This window comes from Carcharodon carcharias, chromosome 14 (genome assembly GCF_017639515.1).
Source record: "Carcharodon carcharias isolate sCarCar2 chromosome 14, sCarCar2.pri, whole genome shotgun sequence".
NCBI classification, from domain to species: Eukaryota; Metazoa; Chordata; class Chondrichthyes; order Lamniformes; family Lamnidae; genus Carcharodon; species Carcharodon carcharias.
In genome coordinates this window covers 35,182,005-35,205,683 of record NC_054480.1, presented here as the reverse complement: position 1 = coordinate 35,205,683, position 23,679 = coordinate 35,182,005, and positions in this window count along the sequence as shown.

The following is a 23,679-nucleotide window of genomic DNA, read 5'->3' as shown; positions in this document are numbered from 1 at the left end:
TCTATCAAGCACATACCGGCGAGGAATCTAAGAAATTTAGCAATAAAAGAAGTTCCTGTGGAATTGGGATGTGCTTTTCATTTTCTTGTAAAGAAAAATAACTAAGGGCATCGGCGTTTGCAGTTTGATTGCCAGGCCTATGTATGAAAGTGTATTTGTATGCTGCCAGAACTAAAGCCCATTATTGTATTCTTGCTGAGGCTATGGGTGGTATAGCCTTGTCCTCACTAAACAATCCTAGCAATGGTTTGTGATCTGAAACGATTGTGAAATGGTGGCCGTGTACATACTGGTGAAATTTCTTGACACCAAAGATGATGGACAGGCTTTCATTTTCTATCTGAGAGTATCCCTTTTCCGCAGTGGTGTGCGTACTTGATACATAATCTATTGGCCGTTCCGTGCCGTTGTCCATCCAATGATAGAGCACTGCTCCCACTCCATCGGGAGATGCATCACATGTCAGCACCAATTCTTTTGTCCGGTTATAATGCACTAATAGATTGGATGAGTGCAGCAATTGTTTCACCATTATGAAAGCTTCTTTATGGTGCGCCTCCCAAGACCAACATTGGTTTTTTTTGAGTAGAGAATGCAGAGAGACTAGCACTGCAGACACATTGGGTAAGAACTGCCCATAATAGTTAATCATTCTGGAATGATTTGAGCTCTGAGGCGTTCTTTGGCGTAAGTGCCAATCTTATGGTTCTCACTTTCTCCTCAAACAGGTGGAGGCCCTGTGAATCTATCCAGTGACCCAAATAGGTGACCCCCTCACTTGGAACATGGACTTTGCTTTTTTTAAGTGCACTCCAGCTTACAAGAAATGTTTTACGACTTCTTCTAAGTTTGCCATATGCTCTTTTTCAATGAATCCTGTCACCAATACATTGTCTAAATGGACTACAGCCTGGGGCAGTCCCTGCAGTAAGCTTTCCATTCTTCTCTGGAAGATGGCACAAGCGGAGGAGACACCAAAAGGCAATGTATATTGGTACAACACTTTATAGGTATTAATTGTGACAAATATCTGGGAGGTATTATCCAACACTAAATGTTGATAAGCATGACTCATGTCAAGTTTTGTGTACATTGCCCCTCCTGTCAGCTTGGCATACAGGTCTTCAATTTTTGGAATGGGCTGTCTACCTACCTTAGCCACTTTATTAACTGTCAGTTTGTGGTCTCCACAAATTCGGATGCTTTGGTCAGATTTAAGGACGGAGACTATTGATGCTGTCCATTCTGAGAACTGGACAGATTGTATAACACCCAGATTCTCTGATAAAAGCAAAAAACTGCGGATGCTGGAAATCCAAAACAAAAATAAAAATACCTGGAAAAACTCAGCAGGTCTGGCAGCATCTGCGGAGAGGAACACAGTTAACGTTTCGAGTCCGTATAACTCTTCAACAGATCTAAATAAAAATAGAAAAGAGGTGAACTATAAGCTGGTTTAAAGTGGGCGGGGGGGTGGGGGGGGGGGGTGGGGGTTGTGGGGTGTGGGATAGGTAGAGCTGGATAGGGGGCCAGTGATAGGTGGAGATAGCCAAAAGATGTCATAGCCAAAAGGGCAAAGAGTGTTGAAGGTGGTGATATTATCTAAGAAATATGCTAATTAAGGGTAGAAAGCAGAACAAGCAAGGTACAGATAGCTCTAGTGGGGGTGGGGTCGGGTGAAGCGAAGGGATCAAAATAGGCTAAAAGGTAGTGGTAAAACAATGGATGGAAATACATTTAAAAATAATGGAAATAGGTGGGAAAAGAAGAATCTCTATACATTATTGGGGAAAAAAAGGGGGATCGGAAAGGGGGTGGGGATGGAGGAGAGAGTTCATGATCTAAAATTGTTGAACTCAATATTCAGTCCGGAAGGCTGTAAAGTGCCTGGTCGGAAGATGAGATGTTGTTCCTCCAGTTTCTGTTGAGCTTCACTGGAACAATGTAACAGGCCAAGGACGGACATGTGGGCATGAGATCAGGGTGGATTGTTGAAATGGCAAGTGACAGGGAGGTCTGGGTCATGCTTGTGGACAGACCGAAGGTATTCTGCAAAGCGATCACCCAGTCTGCGTTTGGTCTCTCCAATGTAGAGGAAACTGCATTGGGAGCAATGAATGCAGTACACTAAATTGAGGGAAGTGCAAGTGAAATGCTGCTTCACTTGAAAGGAGTGTTTGGGCCCTCGGATGGTGAGGAGAGGGGAAGGTGTTGCACCTTCTGCGGTTACATGGGAAGGTGCCGTGAGAGGGGGTTGAGGTGTAGGGGGTGATGGAGGAATGGACCAGGGTGTCCCGGAGGGAATGATCCCTGCGGAATGCTGCCAGGGGGGTTGAAGGGAAGATGTGTTTGGTGGTGGCATCATGCTGGAGATGGCGGAAATGGCAGAGGATGACACTTTGAATGCGGAGGCTGATGGGGTGATAAGTGAGGCCTTATCCCTTATCCTCACTTATCACCCCACCAGCCTCCGCATTCAAAGGATCATCCTCTGCCATTTTTAGCATGGCATCCGTTCCTTCTAAACTTAATTGATGTTCATCATTATTCAAATGCCTGTAGTGGAAGCTCCTATGTCCACTTCCATTCTAACAGGTTTGCCATTTAATTTCACTGTGACAAATAATGGTTCTGTCTTTCCAGCTTTCAGATTAAGCAGCAAGTAAATGTCTGAATTTGTTGATTCAGGCTCTTCTACATTGTACATTTCATTGAGCTTCTTCTTTTATTTACAAGCCTGCTTGAATCTTTCCTTGCATAGCTTCATCATGTGTCCATTTCTATGACAATAGTGGCATTTGATTTGTTAAAACTGCCAATCGCTAAAAGACTGATTAAAGAATAATTTTGATAGAGGTGGAAACAACTACATTGCTAAGTTATTTTTCTTTATTCTCCGGCTAGCAGCGACTGTTTCCCACTTCTCAGCAGAGTCTCGCTTTTTTGTCAGTGTAGGAAGGCTCCATGGTTTCACCTACCCCATCTCCTCCACTCTGGTCTTTGCCCCACCCCCAGCTTTAACCCCCACCGCCCTCCCCATCTCTCATGTTCCAGCACCATCACACCTTTTTCCAACACCGCTCGTTGCGCACCTTCCACTGAGTGGACCAGGCTGCACCCTACCGGTAAGTCCTTGCCATCTCCATGCCACATTTTGGTTGGGTTGTGTTTCAGACCGGCGCAAATTCCCGCTGGCGGGGGTGGAAAATTTCAGCCTATATAATAACTTGATGTTTCCACAGATATTGGATATTAAGGCAAGTTTAGTTAAATGTTCTGCACTGCTATATTTTGTTTAACTGAATTCCTGTACTTTAAGCTGTGTGTAAGTTTATCAAATTCGATGTATCTCCATTCTATCTGCTCCTTTAACTGCCTCTCCCATTCCTACACTGACGCATGTATTCTTGGCCTCCTGCACTGTTCAAATAAAGCTCAAACATTTTAATGAATGGAAAATCATGGGTTATGCACCTGCAATTTTCCAAAATGCACTCCCCAAGAGGGCTGCTCATTGCTGGAGTGCCAGATAATGATTATTATTACTAATCATCATAAGCATCTCATTTTTTTTCCTGGATGTTCTGCAGCCTTCTGTTCCGAGCACTGATCTTAGTAAGTTCAGACCTTAGCTATGTCCCCTGTTTTCTTTTGGTAAAAGGCATTGCTAATGTGAGGTAGGTCTGTTGACATTGAAGGGTACAGACAGGGAAGTTGAAGCCGCTCCAGAACACAGCTCTGGCAAAGAGTTTGGCACTTAGATTGTTGACTTGGAGCAGAAAATTATGCTCAGCGGGTGTGTGCGCGCACCATCCGGCCGAGCATAAAATGATGCGCAATGGCGTTGGGCGAGCATCCGGGCGTCATCGCGCAATCCTGCGATATTTAGTTTGGTGGGCGTGCACCGTAGTCAGCAGCGTGCCTGCCAACAATTAACAGGCCTATTAAGACCATTAAAAAGTTAATTAAGTTCAAATTTACGCTGCCCAGGCGAAAATACCAAGCAGCCCTTACATTTTTTAGGAAATCTTATGCATGGTTGGGATGAGGTTTCCTAAAGCAAATAAAAATCACATAAAAGTTTTACACTTGAATTAAAAACATGTCCCTGCTCATGTGACAGGGTCACACGAGGGGACAATGTTTCATAATATTTATAAGATCTTTAATTTTTTATCTGAAATCAGTTCATCTCCCTGAGGCAGCTCTCTGTCTTAGGGGGATTATGTAGTGCACACTCGCGTACATGCGCGAAAGTCACACTTGCCCCGCTCACACTCCTCCCCCGCCCACACAGGCAGCACTCAGCGCTGAGGCTCGTGTTTCACACTGCGCAGGCATTAATTGGCCGGCAGTTGTAAAATTGCCTTCTGGGCCCGATTGGGGGCTCCTGACTGCCCCTGCTTACCCCTGCTGAGCCCGCGTGCCAAGGGCAAAATTCTGCCCCTGTTTTCTTTATCTTTGGGACTGGCATACTTACTGATTGTTTCTGGCATTTCTTGCTTCATTTCAGACCCATATACAGCCACAGTATATATATGGTCCAGCTACGCTTCAGGTTGATGTGTTTCAAGATAGACATTTCTTGGCATTCTTATAGTGCAAATATTACTTGCTATTTGTCAGCCCAAGCCTAGCTGATGTTCAAGTCCAGCTACATGCTGGCAGGCGTTGTTTAATTGTCAGGAAGGCTGAGCTGAATATTGTGAAATTGTCAGAAAAAATCTCCATTGCTGAACTTATAATGGAAGGAAGGTCATTGACTTAATAGCTGAAGATGGTGGGAAGTATGCATTCATGAGGAACTCTGGCCAATTATGTTCTAGGGCTGTGATGAGTATATTTATGATCTTTTTTGTGTTAAGAATTACTCCAAAGACTGCACTGTTTTGATCCACATTGACTCTCAGTGCCATCCTTGGTCAATTTCTGTTCTTGATGTTGGGGGCTGCTACTGTAATAGCCACTCAGCACTTGAATTCATGTCTGGTTGCATCTATGAGTGGTTCTGGCAGAACCTGAATCAGTGAGGAGGTGTTGTTTATGACACTACTGATGTCTCCTTCTGTTAATTTAATTGATAATTTGGAGGAATCTGTTGAATTAGATTTGTCTCATTTTCCACTTATAAGAAAATACCTAGGCAACCTGCCACATTGTCGGGGAGTAGCCAGTGTCATGCTGCTGTGGAGGCACGGCAGTGGAATCAAGCGGTGCTTACTCAGCAATAACTTGCTCAACAATGTTTGTCTCCTCAGCCTATGACAGCTTTGGTACAAAAGTGGATAAAAGTGCTGAATTCAAGAGGTGAGGTGAAAGTGATTGCCCTACATCAAGGCAGCATTTGACCCAGTGTGGCATCAAAAAATCTATCAAAATTGAAATCAATGAGAAGCAGAGGGAAAATTCCAGTGGTTGGAGTCATATGGAGCACAAAGAAGGATGGCTGCGGCGGACATTCATCTCAGGTCCAGGACATCGATGCAGGAGTTCCTTGAGATAGTGTCCTAGGCCCAATAATCTTCAGCTGCTTCATTAATGGCCTCCCCTCCATTATAAGGTCAGAAGAAGGGATCTTTGCTGATGACTGCACATTGTTCAATACCATTCGCAACTCCTCAGACATGGAAGCAGTCTTTGTTGCATGCAGCAAGACCTGGAAAATATTCAGGCTTGGGCTGATAAGTCGCAAGTAACATTTGAGCCACACAAGTGCCAGACAATTACCATATCTGACGGCATTGCCATCAATGAATCCCTCACCACCAACATCCAGGGGGTTAAAAATTGACCAGAACCTGAACTGAATACTGAATAGGATGAATACTATGACCATGAGAGCAGCTCAGAGATTGGGAATTCTGCAGCGAGTAACTTTTCTGCTGATGCCTCAAACCCTGTCTGCCATCCACAAGGCACAAATCAGAAGTGTGATGAAATGGTCTTCACTTGCCTGATTCAGTAAAGCTCCAACAACACTCAAGAAGCTTGACACACTCAGGACAAAGCAGCCCACTTGATCGACCTTTCACCTGCTATCTTAAACATTCACTCCCTTCACCACAGGTGAACTGTGGCAGTGGTGTGTAATATCTACACGATGCACTGCAGCATCTATCACCTCGAGGGACAAGGGCAGCAGATGCATGGGAAAACCATCGCCTGCAAGTCCCCCTTCAAGTTACACATATCCTGACTGGGAACTATATCGCTGTTCCTTTACTGTTGCTTGGTCAAAATCTCAGAACTCCATTGCTAACAGGATTATGGTTATACCTATATGACGTGGACTGCAGTGGTTTAAGAAGGCAACCTGCCACAAACTTCTCAAGGGCAATTAGGGATGGGCAACAAATGCTGGCCTAGCCAGGGACACCCACTTCTCATGAATGAATAATAAAAAAATTTCCATGTAGAGGTGGCTAAAATCTTGGAGTCATTTATGAATCAATTGGGTGATATAGTGGGATCTATCTTAATGGATTAATCAATATGGACAAATGGTCTTCCTCATCTATAAACATCTTCTAATCTTGTGACACAACTCTATGCCTTGCAGGACACTGAAAATCCTGGGAAGCACTTTACTGCTCCTGTCAGTCCTGCTTTCCTAATCCTGGTGCTAGTGCAGAATTAAATAAAATCCTATAACATGTAATAAATTTGTAAATTTGGCAAATAATTAGCACAACTGATCTTTAAGAAGATAGTCCAAGCCTTTATAGTTCTGCCGGTTTAACATGAAGGCCAGCAGTACATTGCAATTGCTTGTGGTAACAATTTTTTATTCTTTTGTGGGATATGAGCATCACTGGCAAGATCAGCATTTGTTGCTTATCCCTAATTGCCCTTTATGGTATGCTGTGATCTTTTATGCCAGCAGTAACTGGATGAATGATAAATGTCTTTAGCACTGTTGTGCCCAAAATCAAGTTTCTTTCCACAGCATTTGACATACTCGCAGTAAGTGGGAGTTAAACAGGATTCACTAAATTGTAGACCCTAAATGTAAAGCTCAAGGTGGCTCCCAGGAAAATGTGTAGGATCTAAAGAGACCAGTGTCTTTTTTGACATTCTTTCATGGGGTGTGGACATTGCTGGCTAGGCCAGCATTTATTGTGCATCCCTAATTGTCCTTGAGACAGTGTCTATCTTTAGATATCATGTGGAAAAGAAGCGGGGCAAAATCAAGTTATTTAATTGTTGTCAGGAAGATATAATATTATTGGAATTTCTTGAAAAATAGTGGTACCTGTGTCTGTGTGTGAGACTTAATTGGATTAAAGGCAGCTGGCCTGGAAGCTTTGATGTAACAAAAGATGAGCTAGGTTTGAAATGTTAAGTAGGTAAACATGGGATAGGTTTAGAATGTAAGGTATGAAAGAACATTTGTCTTTTTATACAAACCAGACTGGATTGTTTTCAAAAGAGGGAGTGAAATGTGTCACCTAGCCAAGTGAAGTTCAGAAACAGTGTGTTTATTTTTCCCAAAGATTACTAGTAAAATTAGTGCTATGATAAATTTTTATGACCAGGGAGGTAAAGTCCAAAAACATAGTGAAACAATGGGAATTTGCATTCAAAGGGGAAAATATGTATAAAGGAGTGAAGACTGTGTGTAAGCATAGGTATTTTAAGATCTAACAAGTGTGAAATGCCTTCAGTATCTAAGCCTCAAGCTGCTCTCTACAAAGTTAAGGAAACTCACTTTGAATTGGATTGTTCAGCGTAGGATGTTTCTTTGCCTGGGCCTTTTAAAATCTATGTGTTTTACTGTTGCTTTAATGGAGGTGTAACTGAGACCCAGATTAATTAGGGGATTTAGAAGTTATTATAGTAGTAATCTGTAGACATATATATGTGCTTAAAATAATTTCTCTTATTAATAAATGTTTAATCTAGTTTTGTAAAAACCTATGGGGCCCATTGGTCTTATTACTACTGAATTCAAAGCCTTCAACTCAAAACATACAAATTGAAAAGATAGTTGTGGCAGTTGTCTCAAGTTTCTCTCTGGGATTTGAACAACTCAGCATTTAACATTGGCTGTACCATAACAGTTGATGACAGGTTGCTCACATCGTCAACAACAAAAAGAACAACTTGTATTTATATAGCACCTTTAATGTAACAAAACACCCCAAGGTTCATCACAGGAATGCTGTAAAACAAAATTTGACACTGAGCCACATAAGGTGAGATAGGCTACATGGCCAGAAGCTTGGTTGAAGAGGTAGCTTTTAAGGAGCATCTTAAAGGAGGAAAGAGAGGTAGAGAGGCAGAGATTTAGGAAGGGAATTACAGAACTCACGGCTTAGGCAGTTGAAAGAATGGTCAACAATGGCAGTGCAATTAAAATTGGGGATGCAGAGGAGCCAAAATTAGATAAGCACAAAATATCTCGAAGGTTTGTGGCACTGGGTTGATGGCTGAATGGGACTTGGTGTAAATAAAGTTATTGGTGACACAATTTTGGATGACCTTAAGTTTATGGAGGGTAGAATTTGGGAGGCACTGGAATAGTCAAGTCTAGAGGTATCAAAAGCAGAGTTGAAGATTTCAATAGCAGATAAGTTCAGAAGAGATGGAGTTAGGCGATATAGAGGTGAAAATTAATGACGGTGTGGATTTTTGATTGGAAGCTGATCTTGAGGCCAATTCTGATCACAAAATTGCAAACAGTTCAGCCTCAGAAAGTTGTCAGGGAAAGGGATGAAGTCAATAGTTATGGAACAGAGTTTGTAGTAGTCTTTCAAATATTTAATTAGAGAAAATTTTTGTTCATCCAGTACTGGATATTGGACAAGCAGTCTAATACCTTTACAATGGAGAGAGAAGTGGTGGTGAAGTAACATCATAGAACAGCACAGAAGAAGGTCATTCAGCCCACTGGGTTCATGCTGGCTCTCTGTTGAGCAATCCAATCAGCCCCACCCCTGTGGTATATCCCTGTAGCTGTGCAAGTTTATATCCCTCAACTGCCAGTCTAACTTCCTTTTGAAATCATTCATCACCTCCACTTCCACCACCTTTGTAGGCAGTGAATTCCAGTTCATTGACATTTTCTCTATAAAAAGGATCTTCTTCACATCATCCCTACAAATCTTGTCCAAAACCTTCTGTATCCCCTTGCCCTTGTATCATCAGCTAATGGGAGCAGCTACTTTTTTTCTACCGAATCTAAACCTGTCATAATCTTGTACACCGCTATCAAATCTCCCCTCAACCTCCTTTGCTCCAAGGAGAACAACCCCAGCTTCTCCAACCACCTTGTAGCTAAAATCCCTTATCCCTGGAATCATTCTGGTAAAGCTCCTCTGCACCCACTCAGCACTCTAACATCTTTCCTAAAGTTTGGTGACCAGAACTGGATGCAATACTCTGGCTGTGGCCTAACCAGAGCTTTATAAAGGTTCAGCATAACTTCCCTGCTTTTGTACTCAATGCCTCTATTTATGAAATCCAAGGTCCTTATGATTTGCTAACTACTCCCTCAACATGTCCTGTCACCTTCAAAGATCTAGGCACATGAACCCCCAGGTCCCTCTGTCTTTGTACAATCTTTCGAAGTGTGCCATTTAGTCTATATTGCTTCTCCCTATCCCATCTGCCAAAGTGTATCACATCACAGTTTTCTGTATTAAATTCCATCTGCCATATATCTGCCCATTCTGCTAGCTTATCTATGTCTTTCAGCATTGATTGATATCATCCTCAAAGTTTGCCACATTTCTGGGTAGAGTTGGGTTTCATCAATGTGCATGTGAAAACTGACGCTGTATTTTTGGATGACGTCTGTGAGGGGCAGCATATAGATGAGCATTAGAGTGGACCAAGGATACACCAGAGATAATGGTGTGGGAACAGGAAGAGAAGCCATTGCAGGTGACTCTATGGTTACAATTAGTTAGATAAGATTGGAAACAGCTATCCAGTTGGATGATGATGGCGAGGCATTGGAAGAGGATGATGTGGTCAGCTGTGTCAAAAGCTGCAAACAGGCTGAGAAGGATGAGAAGGGATAGTTTACCATTGTCACAATCAGATAGGATGTCATTTGTTGACTTTAATAAGAACCTTTTTAATATTGAGGCAAGGTGAAAACTAAGTAATCTTATTACCATATGCCCAATATCCAATATTATGTGTCCATTTTCTTGTGTGATTAGTTTAATAGTTTAAAACTATTGATATAACAAAAGGGTATTTCAGCCAGATGAAAATATAACTGCCTATAAACCTTTTCTGCCAAGTTGCTGAAAATGAAGGTCAGTTTTTGTTTCATGGTTATTATTACAATTTTTCTAAGTCAAATATGAAAGGGCAGAAAAAGGAGTTGAGCTTTAATGAACTCCAGCAGCTTAGTCATTGCCAAGGCAGTAAATGAATCTCCCTTGTCTCTGGGCTGTTATCACAGCGCACTTCATTTGAAGGTCAGATAGTTTGGAAGAAATTCCAGGATGGAAACTATTGCACTATCTGTTCTACTGAACTCATGATCTTCAGATTGCAATAACTTACATGAAAACAAATTCAGAAAACAAATTGTTATAATCAGAAGAAACCAAAACGGAGTTAGAGGTTCCAGACTGTATTTATTTGCACACCATTTTACAGGTCTCACCTTATGAAACAAATTCAATACAATTGTGAAAAGATGTTGCCTTTTTTGTTTGCATGCAAACTTAACTAAAGAAAAGCTCCTCTCCTTTAAGTACTTTTTAAAATTCAATCTTGTGTCTATGATGAGACACAGGCCAGAATTTTTCCATTGGCGAGTTGGGGGTGGGGCCAGCTCGCCAATGCGAAAATGATGCGGGATGACGTCAGGAGGAATCCCCGATGTCATCCCGCCCCATTTAAGTATTCAGGAAGGCGGGTGGACAGCGAAATCAGCTGCGGGCCCGCTGACCTGTCAATGGCCACAGATAGTCTATACAAACGCTAAGTCCGATGCATTACAAAATGCGATAAATAATGTATCCCAAAATGACAGTTGGCATCCTATGTTAACAGAAGGATATCAAATTATATCAGTTTCTTTCACCAACATAAACAATTTTGAACATTATGTTTGGATTTACTATTTATCCTCAGGGTTTCATGTGCGATGCCTAAATTAATTTGCCTGAGACATACTGCATATACCAGTCCAAATGGTGTTTATGGTTAACCAAGCCAGATTTATACACAGCAGGATCTTAGCACAACACTGGCTAAACATTAAACAATTTAACATTTACCTGCCATAGGTACAGAAGATTGAGTTGGACACAGATTAATGACTAATGCAAATTAATTTAACAATAAGTTTGATTAATATCATCACTCGGTTTAATGTTGATGATTTCAGCAAGGATAGACAGTAATTTAAAGGCTAATTTTCTGGCTACATGCACTGGTGGGAGTCTCACTTCCTTTCCAAACGTCAGGAATTAGCGGCCATTCTGCCCTCAATTTTTCAACCATTAAGATTAAAGGATGGAAAATCATGGGCTCTTTATGATTCCCTGATAGACAAGACCATTGGACACTGCAAATCCGAAAATCATCCCTTTAATGTTAACAGAATCCAGATCATCAACAATAATTTAAATGCAATTAGGAGGCTGACAACTATTTTTGAAAAATTACTGTGAGAAAGGAATTTTAATTATGGACGGAATCGTCCCAGATTTGCACTAAGTGTGGCAGTGGGTGGGTAAAATGACATTAGGCCCCTCACTTATTTTGAGGAGTGTGCTATCGGACTGACTGGTGAGGACATAGACCGCGCCTGTGGTGACAATTAGGTTGGCAGCAAATACCCTCATAAGATCCTGCACCACATCATCCCTCTCTTACAGCAAATGTGAGTGCTCTCTCTCCTGCTTTTGACTCTGCTGCAATGCACTACTTATCTCTACTTTGGTTCACAGGGAGCTCTGCCAAGCGACCAACACCCTCAGCCAGCCTTTCCCTCAGCTCCATCCACGTTCTCACCTCCAGCCAAGAGGACACCTCCTCCATTGAAGAGCTCAAAATAAGCAGCCTGGAAGACCTGTAACAGTGCTTGCTCAATCACTCTACCAGCGCACAGACATATATCTCGGTGGAGCCTAGACCTCGAGCAGGCTTGCGTTCACAATCTGGTTGTCAACGCACGGACGCATGTCTGCAGCAGGTTCATGCGAGCTCCTTGGCACTTGGAGGACTGCTGGGGATCAGGCATCTGTGAGTTCTGAGTCAGGTGACTCAATTCTCCTGGAGAGTCAGCAGAAGGTGGGAACATCACACAGAGCTGTTGGAAACCCTCAGCAGAGAGGCACGCGAGTTGGAGGAGTGCGTCCACCTGCTCTCTGATGAAGTAGTGCCCACATGTGCGTGTATGGAGGTTCCCATGGGAAGGATGGCAGGCACCATGGAGACCCTGGTCCAGCAGAACGCGGAGATGTGTGCAGACCTGCCGTCCATTGCAGAAGCTATGGGTGAGTTCTTGCAGTGGCAACACGAGAGGGAAATTGGGCATCTCGACGTCCCTCCAGTTGTTCCTTACCCTCAAGGAGTCAGGCCAGGGCCCCTGGGCACCCGAATGGAGGAGGAATGGCAGCTGGACACCCCTAGGCCATCCACTCAGGAACCTCAGAGGTTGTCCTCTCCCTCCGAGTACCCTTTGCCGGTGAACCCCTCAATCTCATCCTCTGTCACCACAGATGGAACAGCTGGCCAACGAGTGATCATGAAGGGAAACGTGTGCTTGTGACAGGGCCTTTCGGAGTCTTATGCAAGTACTCTCCCGCCCATGCGGATCCTTCATGTATCATGCTCACCTCAATGTCCTGAACATTTTGGATTTTGCCTGCTGGAGTTCACTTTCAGTTGTCCATCTGAGCTGACTTGCATCTCCACCCACCCAATGAGCACACTCCCATGCAGCACTTGATCTTGCCCACCGTGACTCTCGGTCCACTTTCGATTTGGACAACATTGTCTGGATTCAGGTTTTCATGCGCTCCTCCATCTTTTCCCCTTCCCTAGTCACCCATTTTCTTTCCCCCATCACAATTGACACCCCTGTCATCACCTTCCACCTCCCCTCTGTGACCTACCAGTCACAACCCTTTTCCTTCGGGGATGTCCTGGTGAACTTGCGTGTTCTCTTACTACCTGAAAATCCCGCCCCATCCACATTCACATTCCCGACTTCCTTCTTACTACCCCCAAGGTCCGTGTCTGCCTCCGAGTCCCCACCAACAACCCTCGCCATCCCTTTTCCACTGCCAACAAAACCTCACCCTCCCACCCTACCGCCTGACTCTGCCTTCAGTCATTCTCATCATTCCCTCATATCACGCCCGCCCCCAGTTCACTCCCCAGGAGGCAGTCATGGACTCATCAGGCCCCTGCCTTGCACGTTCACCCCCTTTGGATCCCTTCCCTCCCGGAGCCCCTTACCCCCCGGCACACCTTCCCGCTCTCAGACCCCTATCTCCTCCTGGATCCACTCCCCCTGACGGAACCCTTCACCCTCCCCATGGAACCTATACTTAGTCCCCCCCCACCCCAGACCCCAACCTGCTCAGGACAGATTCAGCAACTCAAGACATGGGCATGCATGAGGCACTGTGGGCCATCAGCAGCAGTAGAATTGTACTCGAACACAATCTGTAGCCTCATGGCCCGGCATATCCCCCACTCTATCATTACCATCAAGCCTGGGTATCACCTCTGGTTCAATGAAGAGTCCAATGAAGGTTCAATGAAAGGGGCATGCCAGGAGCAGTGTCAGGCATACCTAAAATTTAGGTGTCAACCTGCTGAAGCTATAACACAGGATTATTTGCATGCCAAACAGCATAAGCAGCAAGTAATAAACAGAGCTAAGTGATCCCACAACTAATGATCAGAGCTAAACTCTGTAGTCCTGCCACATCCAGTCTTGAGTGGTGGCGGACAATTAAACAACACACTAGAAGGGGAGGCTCCACAAATATCCCCGTCCTCATGATGGAGGAGCCCAGTACATCAAAAGATAAGGCTGAAGCATTTCCTACAATCTTCAGCCAGAAGTGCGGAGTGGATGATCCATCTCAGCCTCCTCTGGAGGTCCCCAGCATCACAGATGCCAGTTTTCAGCCAATTAAATTCATTCCACGTGGTATCAAGAAACAGTTGAAGGCACTGGATACTGGAAAGGCTATCTTCCCCGACAACATTCTAGCGATAGCACTGAAGAATTGTGCTCCAGAGCTTGCCAAGCCCCTAGCCACGCTGTCCCAGTACAGCTGCAACTCTGGCATCTACTCGGCTATGTGGAAAATTGCCCAGGTATGTCCTGTGCACAAAAAACAGGACAAATCCGACCCGGCCAATTACTGCCCCATCAGTCTACCCTCGATCATCAGTAAAGTAATGGAAGGGGCCATCAATAGTGCTATCAAGCGGCACTTGCTTAGCAATAACCTGCTCACTGATGCCCAGGGCCACTCAGCTCCTGACCTCATTTTAGCCTTGGTTCAAACATGGACAAAAGAGCTGAACTCCTGAGGTGAGATGAGAATGATTCCCCTTGACATCAAGGACACATTTGACCAAGTGTGGTATCAAGGATCCTGAGGAAAACTGGGATGGGAATCAAGGGAAAACTCTCCGCTGGTTGGAGTCATACCTAGCACAAAGGAAGATGGTTGTGGTTGCTGGAGGTCAGTCATCTCAGCTCCAGGACATCATTGCAGGAGTTCCTCAGGGTAGTGTCCTCAGCCCAAGCATCTTCAGCTGTTTCATCAATGACCTTCCTTCCACCATAAGGTCAGAAGTGGGGATGTTCGCTGATGATTGCACAATGTTGAGCACTATTTGTGACTCCTCAGATACTGAAGCAGTCCATGTCCAAATGCAGCAAGACCTGGACAATATCCAGGCTTGGGCTGACAAGTGGCAAGTAACATCCGTGCCACAGAAGTGTCAGGCAATGACCATCTCCAATAAGAGAGAATCCAACCATTGCCTCTTGATGTTGAATGGCATTACCATCACTGAATCCCCCACTATCAATATCCTGGGGGTTACCATTGACCAGAAACTGAACTAGACTAACCATATAAATACTGTGGCTACAAGAGCAGGTCAGATCAGTGGCTAGGAATTGTGCGATAAGTAACTCACCTCCTGACTACAAGATGCACTGCAGGAATTCACCATGGCTGCTTAGACAGCATCTTCCAAACCCACAACCAATACAATCTAGAAAGACAAGGGCAACAGATAGATGGAAACACCACCACCTGAAATTTCCTCTGCAAGTAACTCATCATTCTGACTTGGAAATATATCGCCATTCCTTTACTGTCACTGGGTACAATCCTGGAATTCCCTACCTAATAGCACTGTGGGTGTACCTACGCAGGGACTGCAGTGGTTCAAGAAGTCAGCTCATCACCATCTTCTCAAGGGCGACTAGGAATGGGCAATAAACCAGCGAAGCCCACATCCTGTGAATGAACAAATAAAAAGTCCCTCCCCCTTCCTAACTACCTCAAACACCGTTAGTCCTTCCCCTCTCCTAACACTTGCGTCCAGCCTTATCTGCTTCTCCAATCTCACTTCTTCCTCTCCCCTTGGACTTGCTCCCCTCTCTGCACTCCTTCCCCCCCTGCCCTCCTCAGACACCCTCCCCTCTCCGCACACCTATCCCCAACCTGCACTCCTTCCCCCCTGCCCAACGGACTCCCTTCCCTCTCTGCGCTCTCCCCCCTCTCCGCACTCCTTCCACCCCCCTATCCCCCTATCCCGGACCTCTTTGCTTATACCTTCCACCCCCCTTACACCAACCTCCCCCATTACCTTCTCCTCCCCCATAGTCCCTCCCTCATCCCAACCTCAACCCCCAACATCTTCATTCCCCCATCCCAACCCCAACCACCAACACCTTCATTCTCCCTCCCAACCTCACCCCCTGACACGTCTTCCTCTCCCACTCGATCCTAGACCTTCCTCTCCCACCCCCTCGACCATCACCTGTTGTAAGCATCAACTGTGACTTTCCAACTTCCGTGAGCTGCTTCTCACAGAACCATGTCCATGAGAATCCACCCAGCATACCATGGACATTCCTCCAAGATCCTGTTGCTGCCTGGCTCCAGCATCTTCTGTTCCTCGAATGTCTGTGATGTGTGAAAGGCCCTGGTGGTAAGTCCTGACTTTTGCACATTACAGTTGTCAAGACGTATTCTGCACTGGTGTTTTTTCCCGCCGACCTGGGCAGATGATCCAGCAGGGGAGGATGAGTCTGGCCGGCTGGCTTTCACAGAATCACACAGTGTAGAAGAGGCCCTTTGGCTCATCGAGTCTACACCGACACGTGAAAAACACCTGACCTACCTACCTAATCCCATTTACCAGCACTCGGCCTATAGCCTTTAATGTTATGACGTGCCAAGTGCTCATCCAGGTACTTTTTAAAGGATATGAGGCAACCCGCCTCCACCACCCTTCCAGGCAGCGGATTCCAGACCGTCACCACCCTCTGGGTAAAAAACTTTTTCCTCACATCCCCCCTAGACCTCCTGCCTCTTACCTTGAACTTATATCCACTCTTGACTGACCCTTCAACTAAGGGGAACAGCTGCTCCCTATCCACCCGGTCCATGCCCCTTATAATCTTGTAAACCTCGATCAGGTCGCCCGCTCAGTCTTCTCTGCTCCAACGAAAACAACCCAAGTCTATCCAATCTCACTTCATAACTTAAATGTTTCATCCCTGACAACATCCTGGTGAATCTCCTCTGCACCTCCTCCAGTGCAATCACATCCTTCCTATAATGTCGCAACCAGAACTGCACACAGTACTCCAGCTGTGGCCTCACCAAGGTCCTATACAACTCCAACATGACCTCCCTTCTTCTGTAATCTATGCCTTGATTGATAAAGGCAAGTATCCCATATGCCTTTTTCACCACCCCACTAACATGCCCCTCTGCCTTCAGAGATCTATGGACACACACGCCAAGGTCTTTTTGTTCCTCAGAATTTCCTAGTGTCATGCCGTTCATTGAATACTTCCTTGTCAAATTACTCCTTCCAAAGTGTATCACCTCACACTTTTCAGGGTTAAATTCCATCTGGCACTTATCTGCCATTTGACCATCCCGTCTATATCTTCCTGTAGCCCAAGGCACTCAACCTCACTGTTAACCACCCGGCCAATCTTTGTGTCATCTGCAAACTTACTAATCCTACCCCCCACGTAGTCATCTATGTCGTTTATATAAATGACGAATAATAGAGGACCCAGCACAGATCCCTGTGGTACGCCACTGGACACTGGCTCCCAGTCACTAAAGCTATCATCTGGACCTGGATATTTGTCCGCTTTTATGTCTGCCAACACCTCCAATACCTTGTCACTCCCTATCTCAATTATAATGGTATGCTGATGTATTACAATGCGGTTCCCGCCATCCGATGGTGGGACATGCGGCCAGCCATTGATGGGCGGAGCAGACTATCATAAGCTGTTTTCACAATGTCCTGAAACCAATTTTTGGCCTTCTTGCCATATTGTTTACTATGCTACTAAATATGCCCGATGCCAGCGGGCATGGAAAATCCCAGTTAATGTGTTTCTTAAACTGAAAATGAGTTGCCATCAACCATATGAACAAATAAAAGCTCACAATACCTGCACTTGTATTTGTGTACAATTTAATAATGAAAAGAAAATCAGGCAGGAGTTGCTATGGACATTTCATCCATGAGCCTGATTTTCCTTTATGCATTCCACCCTGGAGATTATTTGCATTTAAGTGTAAAACCTTTAGAAGTTTTGTGTCTTCATGTCTAATCTGCTTCTGTGAATCAAAACAGGTTTGGATCATTTTCTTTCAGAAAATCTGGCTTTTATTTCCATATATACAGTAACAGAGAGAAAGAAACTAATACCATAAACGGTGCACAAAAATGCCCCATTTCTGTCATAACTAACACCAAAAAAGTGTAGTAGCATCTCTTAATGCCTGTGAGCAGCACCCACTAGTGGCTTGATCAAGAGAGGGATCAAAAACATCAGCAAAGATGGAAACAAATCATTTTAAGTTTTCACGGGTAAAACTTCTGCCATCATTGTGTTACCAGCCAGATTGAGAAGTAATTTTACATTTAATATGTTGTGATAAAGTATATTGCAGCACTAATTAAGGATTAATTAATGCTCAGATAAAATGGGCTAGACTACTGAGTTGTGCCATAATACAAATGTAGGAATGTTTCCTATAGTTGGTGATGAAAAATCCTGTTCTGCCTGCAAACAAACTAGAAAACACAAAGTGAAGGAAAAGCATATTTGAAGCTACATCAGAGACTATGCAATGGAAATAATTGAAAACCAACTGACTGTTGAATGTGTACTTCTCTGTCTTATGCCCATAAGTCTCTTGTCTTAATGTCTACAGAAATGTAAAAAAAAGTAGGAATAAAAATTGTAGAAAATTAATGATAAGATTTGTCATGCATTCAGGTTTGCCATTCCAAATGGTGATCGGATGTACAGCCAAGTACAGCAAAATGAATTCCTTGTACTGGAACGACTGAATGTGGGGTAAAAAAGAGAGAATGCAAATGTAATTTGGAAATCATGCCTGTGAAGTGATAAAGTGTGGCTGAGAAAGAATGAATAATGTATTTAATTATTTAATGTTGTGATTGTAGATTTAATGCTAAGAAGACATGCCTCACTTAAATTGAGGCATGATGCAAATTCAGAGCATACGCCCTTTGCCTAATTAGGTCAGTGGTAGGATCGTATATTGTTTTGCCATCCTAGTGCCAGTGAGCTGGAGCACCGTTTGCAACTGCAGAGGCAGGTTTTCAGTTGGTTTAGGGCAATAGTATAGCCCAGGAGCTTGAGAGAAGGCAATTTGCCAGGCGCGGCAGGATACGGGGTAGTGCTGAGCGGAGGCTGGCAGTGCTTGTTCTTGTAAGTTTATGTTAATAATTTTGAACATACCTTTTGGTGGCAGCATGAAGCACCACTGAATTGGCTGCTATATGCCTGAGAATGCCTAGTGTAGCATCCAAAGCGCGTACCACAGTTAGTCATGAATGAATTTTAGAAAGGAGCCTGAAACAATTTGTAGGCCCTAGATTTGCATAGTCAGTGGGCCTAATATCAATTTCAGGCAGGGGTCCTGGATGACTAGAGGGATTCCAAGCCATACAGTATGTGGTGCACTTCTGGCATCAAATGAGTACTTGCAAGCTGCATAACACACTGCATCCTTCAGGGTCATTTTTAGTCTGAAAAGTGGGTGCTGCGCAAATGAATTTCTTGACCATGATGTCTTCTTTGTAGTCAAATACAATTACATTGAGAAGTATCCTCCAAATCATGAGTGCGATTAGAGGATCCATGCCATTGACTGTGTATATAAAATCACTTTAAAGCAGTATGGAAAGACATTATGAATTAGCACCCCCTGTTTGGTGTTATGGAAGTACCTATCAGGAACATGGCCATACAAGCTCACCATGCTTTTCTCTCCCTTAGTAGACGAATGCTTCTGGTGTTGGTATGACATTATTCCATCTTCTCCTTGATCAGTAGCAGGAACCCATTTACTTTGAATAGGTTACCACTGTTGTTAAACTTTGGAAAGAGGAATGTCATAAAACGTGTGAAATGTTTATCTGCCAATGTTACCAACATTACTTTGTAGCCTGTTGGACAGACAGAACTTCTGACTTTGCAGTGGTTTAAAATGGATGATATTGGATAGCCACCTGTTATACAACCTGACCAATTTCTAATTCATTGACGCTTCGGGAAAGGAGAATTGGGTGAGGTGTATAGCAGGCGACCTATCCAATGCCTTGCATTTTATAAAAACAAAAAACTGCAGATGCTGGAAATCCAGAACAAAAACAGAATTACCTGGAAAAGCTCAGCAGGTCTGGCAGCATCGGCGGAAAAGAAAAGAGTTGACGTTTTGAGTCCTCATGACCCTTCAACAGAACTGATTGAATGTTAGAAGAGGGGTGAAATATATGCTGGTTTAAGGTAGGGGGGGGTGGGGAGAAGAGAAATGGGGGTGGGGTGGTGTGGTTGTAGGGACAAGCAAGCAGTGATAGGAGCAGATAATCAAAAGATGTCACAGACAATGGAACAAAGAAGTGTTGAAGGTGGTGATATTATCTAAACGAATGTGCTAATTAAGAATGGATGGCAGGGCACTCAAGGTACAGCTCTAGTGGGGCTGGGGTGGAAAGACTAGCCCAGCATGCAAGATTTAAAAATAATGGAAATAGGTGGGAAAAGAAAAATCTATATAAATTATTGGAAAAAACAAAAGGAAGGGGGAAGAAATGAAAAGGGGGTGGGGATGGAGGAGGGAGTTCAAAATCTAAAGTTGTTGAATTCAATATTCAGTCCGGAAGGCTGTAAAGTGCCTAGTCGGAAGATGAGGTGCTGTTCCTCCAGTTTGCGTTGGGCTTCACTGGAACAATGCAGCAAGCCAAGGACAGACATGTGGGCAAGAGAGCAGGGTGAAGTGTTGAAATGGCAAGGACGGGGAGGTTTGGGTCTTTCTTGCGAACAGACCGCAGGTGTTCTGCAAAGCGGTCGCCCAGTTTACGTTTGGTCTCTCCAATGTAGAGGAGACCGCATTGAGAGCAATGAATGCAGTAGACTAAGTTGGGGGAAATACAAGTGAAATGCTGCTTCACTTGAAAGGAGTGTTTGGGCCCTTGGACGGTGAGGAGAGAGGAAGTGAAGGGGCAGGTGTTGCATCTTTTGCGTGGGCATGTGGAGGTGCCATAGGTAGGGGTTGAGGAGTAGGGGGTGATGGAGGAGTGGACCAGGGTGTCCCAGAGGGAACGATCCCTACATGCCCACATATCTGTCCTTGGCTTGCTGCATTCTTCCAGTGAAGCCCAACGCAAACTGGAGGAACAGCACCTCATTTCCGACTAGGCACTTTACAGCCTTCCCGATTGAATATTGAATTCAACAACTTTAGATCTTGAACTCCCTCCTCCATCCCTACCCCTTTCCATTTCTTCCCCCTTCCTTTTGTTTTTTCCAATAATTTATATAGATTTTTCCTTTCCCACCTATTTCCATTATTTTTAAATCTTGTATGCCGGGCTAGTCTTTCCACCCCAGCCCCACTAGAGCTGTACCTTGAGTGCCCTGCCATCGATTCTTAATTAGCACATTCGTTTCGATAATATCACCACCTTCAACACTTCTTTGTTCCATTGTCTGTGACATCTTTTGATTATCTGCTCCTATCACTGCTTGCTTGTCCCTACAACCACACCACCACCCCCCCCACTTCTCTTCACCCCCCCACCTTAAACCAGCATATATTTCACCCCTCTTCTAACATTCAATCAGTTCTGTTGAAGGGTCATGAGGACTCAAAATGTCAACTCTTTTCTTCTCCGCCGATGCTACCAGACCTGCTGAGTTTTTCCAGGTAATTCTGTTTTTGTTTTGGATTTCCAGCATCCGCAGTTTTTTGTTTTTATCTCTGTGTTTAATTGACTGTCACCCCTCTTCAAGAAATGCCTACCTTGAAGAAGTTCTGTTCCTCTCTGCGACAAGATTTCCATATCTCTCTTTTGCCTTGTTCACCTTCATTGCTTTCCATTTCTCTCCTGGTGTTTGACAAGGTGTTTACTAAAACCCGCTTTCACAGCCATATCTCCTTTCTCAGTGACTGTCTCCATCTCCGACTTATATCACGTGGATTTCAACTGAAGTTCCATCCCTCTTGTTTTGAACCCACCCAGGATTACAGGTATCTCTGATACATAAAACGTTTCTCACACTGCTGTTCCCATCACATTCTGAGATCCACACTCAATGCCATGCGCCGCCATATGAACACACTTGACCTCTCCCTCCAGCAGCACCGCCGTACCCTTTTTCAAAGCTGCGTGTGCCCCCAGTTTCATTTTATTCTTCGTCTCATCCGACGCCTCAACAAGAAACTTTTTCTCTTTCACTCAAGTGCTAAGGAACACAAGCTCCAACAACTCATCAACACCAACACCCATCTAGGACCCTCCACCCCTACCTGTCTCTCTGTCCCCACCCCATCTTCCAATCCCAGCCCCGGCCGTGTATTCACTATACCCCCTGACCTTCCCCTCTCCAACACTGAATGTTCAGTGCTCAGCAAAGGACTTAGTTTCATACCTTTACGCCCTCATCTCAATGAATATCGGGCTCGGCACATTGCTGAACTCTTCTTCCGCCATCTTCGTCTCCGTGCTCTCTTCTTTGGGCAGGAGTCCTCTCCCTGTTCAATGGATCCTTTTACCTACCTCCAATATTCTCCCTCCACCTGGACCCCTCCCTCTGGAGTCGTACCTTCTCTTGATCTTTTCATTGAGAACTGTCGGCATGACATTAGTCGTCTCAATTTCTCTGCTCCTCTCACCCATTCTAATCCGTCTCTCTCTGAACTTAATGCAGTCCGTTCTCTCAGGTCCAACCCCAACATTGTCATCAAACCTGCTGACAAGGGTGGTGCTGTTGTTGTCTGGCGCACTGACCTCTACCTCGCAGAGGCTGAGCGTCAACTCACAGACACTTCCTCCTACCTCTCCCTGGACCATGACCCCACCACTGAACATCAAGCCATTGTTTCGGACTGTCACTGACCTTATCTCCTTTGGAGATCTTCCTCCCACAGCTTCCAACCTGATAGTTGCCCAACGTCGGATGGCCCGCTTCTACCTCCTACCCAAAATCCACAAACAGAACTGTCCCGGTAGACCGATCGTGTCAGCCTGTTCCTGCCCCACGGAACTCATTTCTCGTTATCTTGACTCCCTTCTCTCTCCCCTTGTCCAGTCCCTTCCCGTGATTCCTCTGACACCTTATGTCACATCAACAATTTCCAGTTCCCTGGCCCCAACCACTTCCTCTTCACCATGGACGTCCAATCCCTCCATCCCCCATCAGGATGGTCTGAGGGCCCTTAGCTTCTTCCTCGAACAGAGGCCCGAACAATCCCCACCCTCCACTACTCTCCTCCGTCTGGCTGAACTTGTTCTCACACTGAACAATTTCTCCTTTAACTCCTCTCACTTCCTCCAAATAAAAGGTGTGGCTATGGGTACCTGCATGGGCCCCAGCTATGCCTGTCTCTTTATGGAGTATGTGGAACATTCCTTGTTCCAGTCCTACTTTGGCCCCCTCCCACAACTCTTTCTCCGGTACATCGAAGATTACTTCGGTGCTGCTTCATGCTCTCGTCGGGACTTGGGAAAAATTTATTAATTTTGCTTCCAATCTCCACCCCTCCATCATTTTCACATGGTCCATCTCTGACACTTCCCTTCCCTTCCTTGACCTCTCTGTCTCAATTTCTGGTGATAGACTGTCCACCAATATCCATTACAAGCCTACTGACTCCCACAGCTACCTCGACTACAGCTCCTCACACCCCGCTTCCTGTAAAGACTCCATTCCATTCTCTCAGTTCCTTCGCCTCCGTCGCATCTGTTCTGATGATGCTACCTTCAAAAACAGTTCCGCTGACATGTCCTTCTTCTTCCTTAACTGAGGTTTTCCACCCACGGTCGTTGACAGGGCCCTCAACCGTGTCCGGCCCATCTCCCGCGCATCCGCCCTCATGCCTTCTCCTCCCTCCCAGAAGCATGATAGGGTCCCCCTTGTCTTCACTTATCACC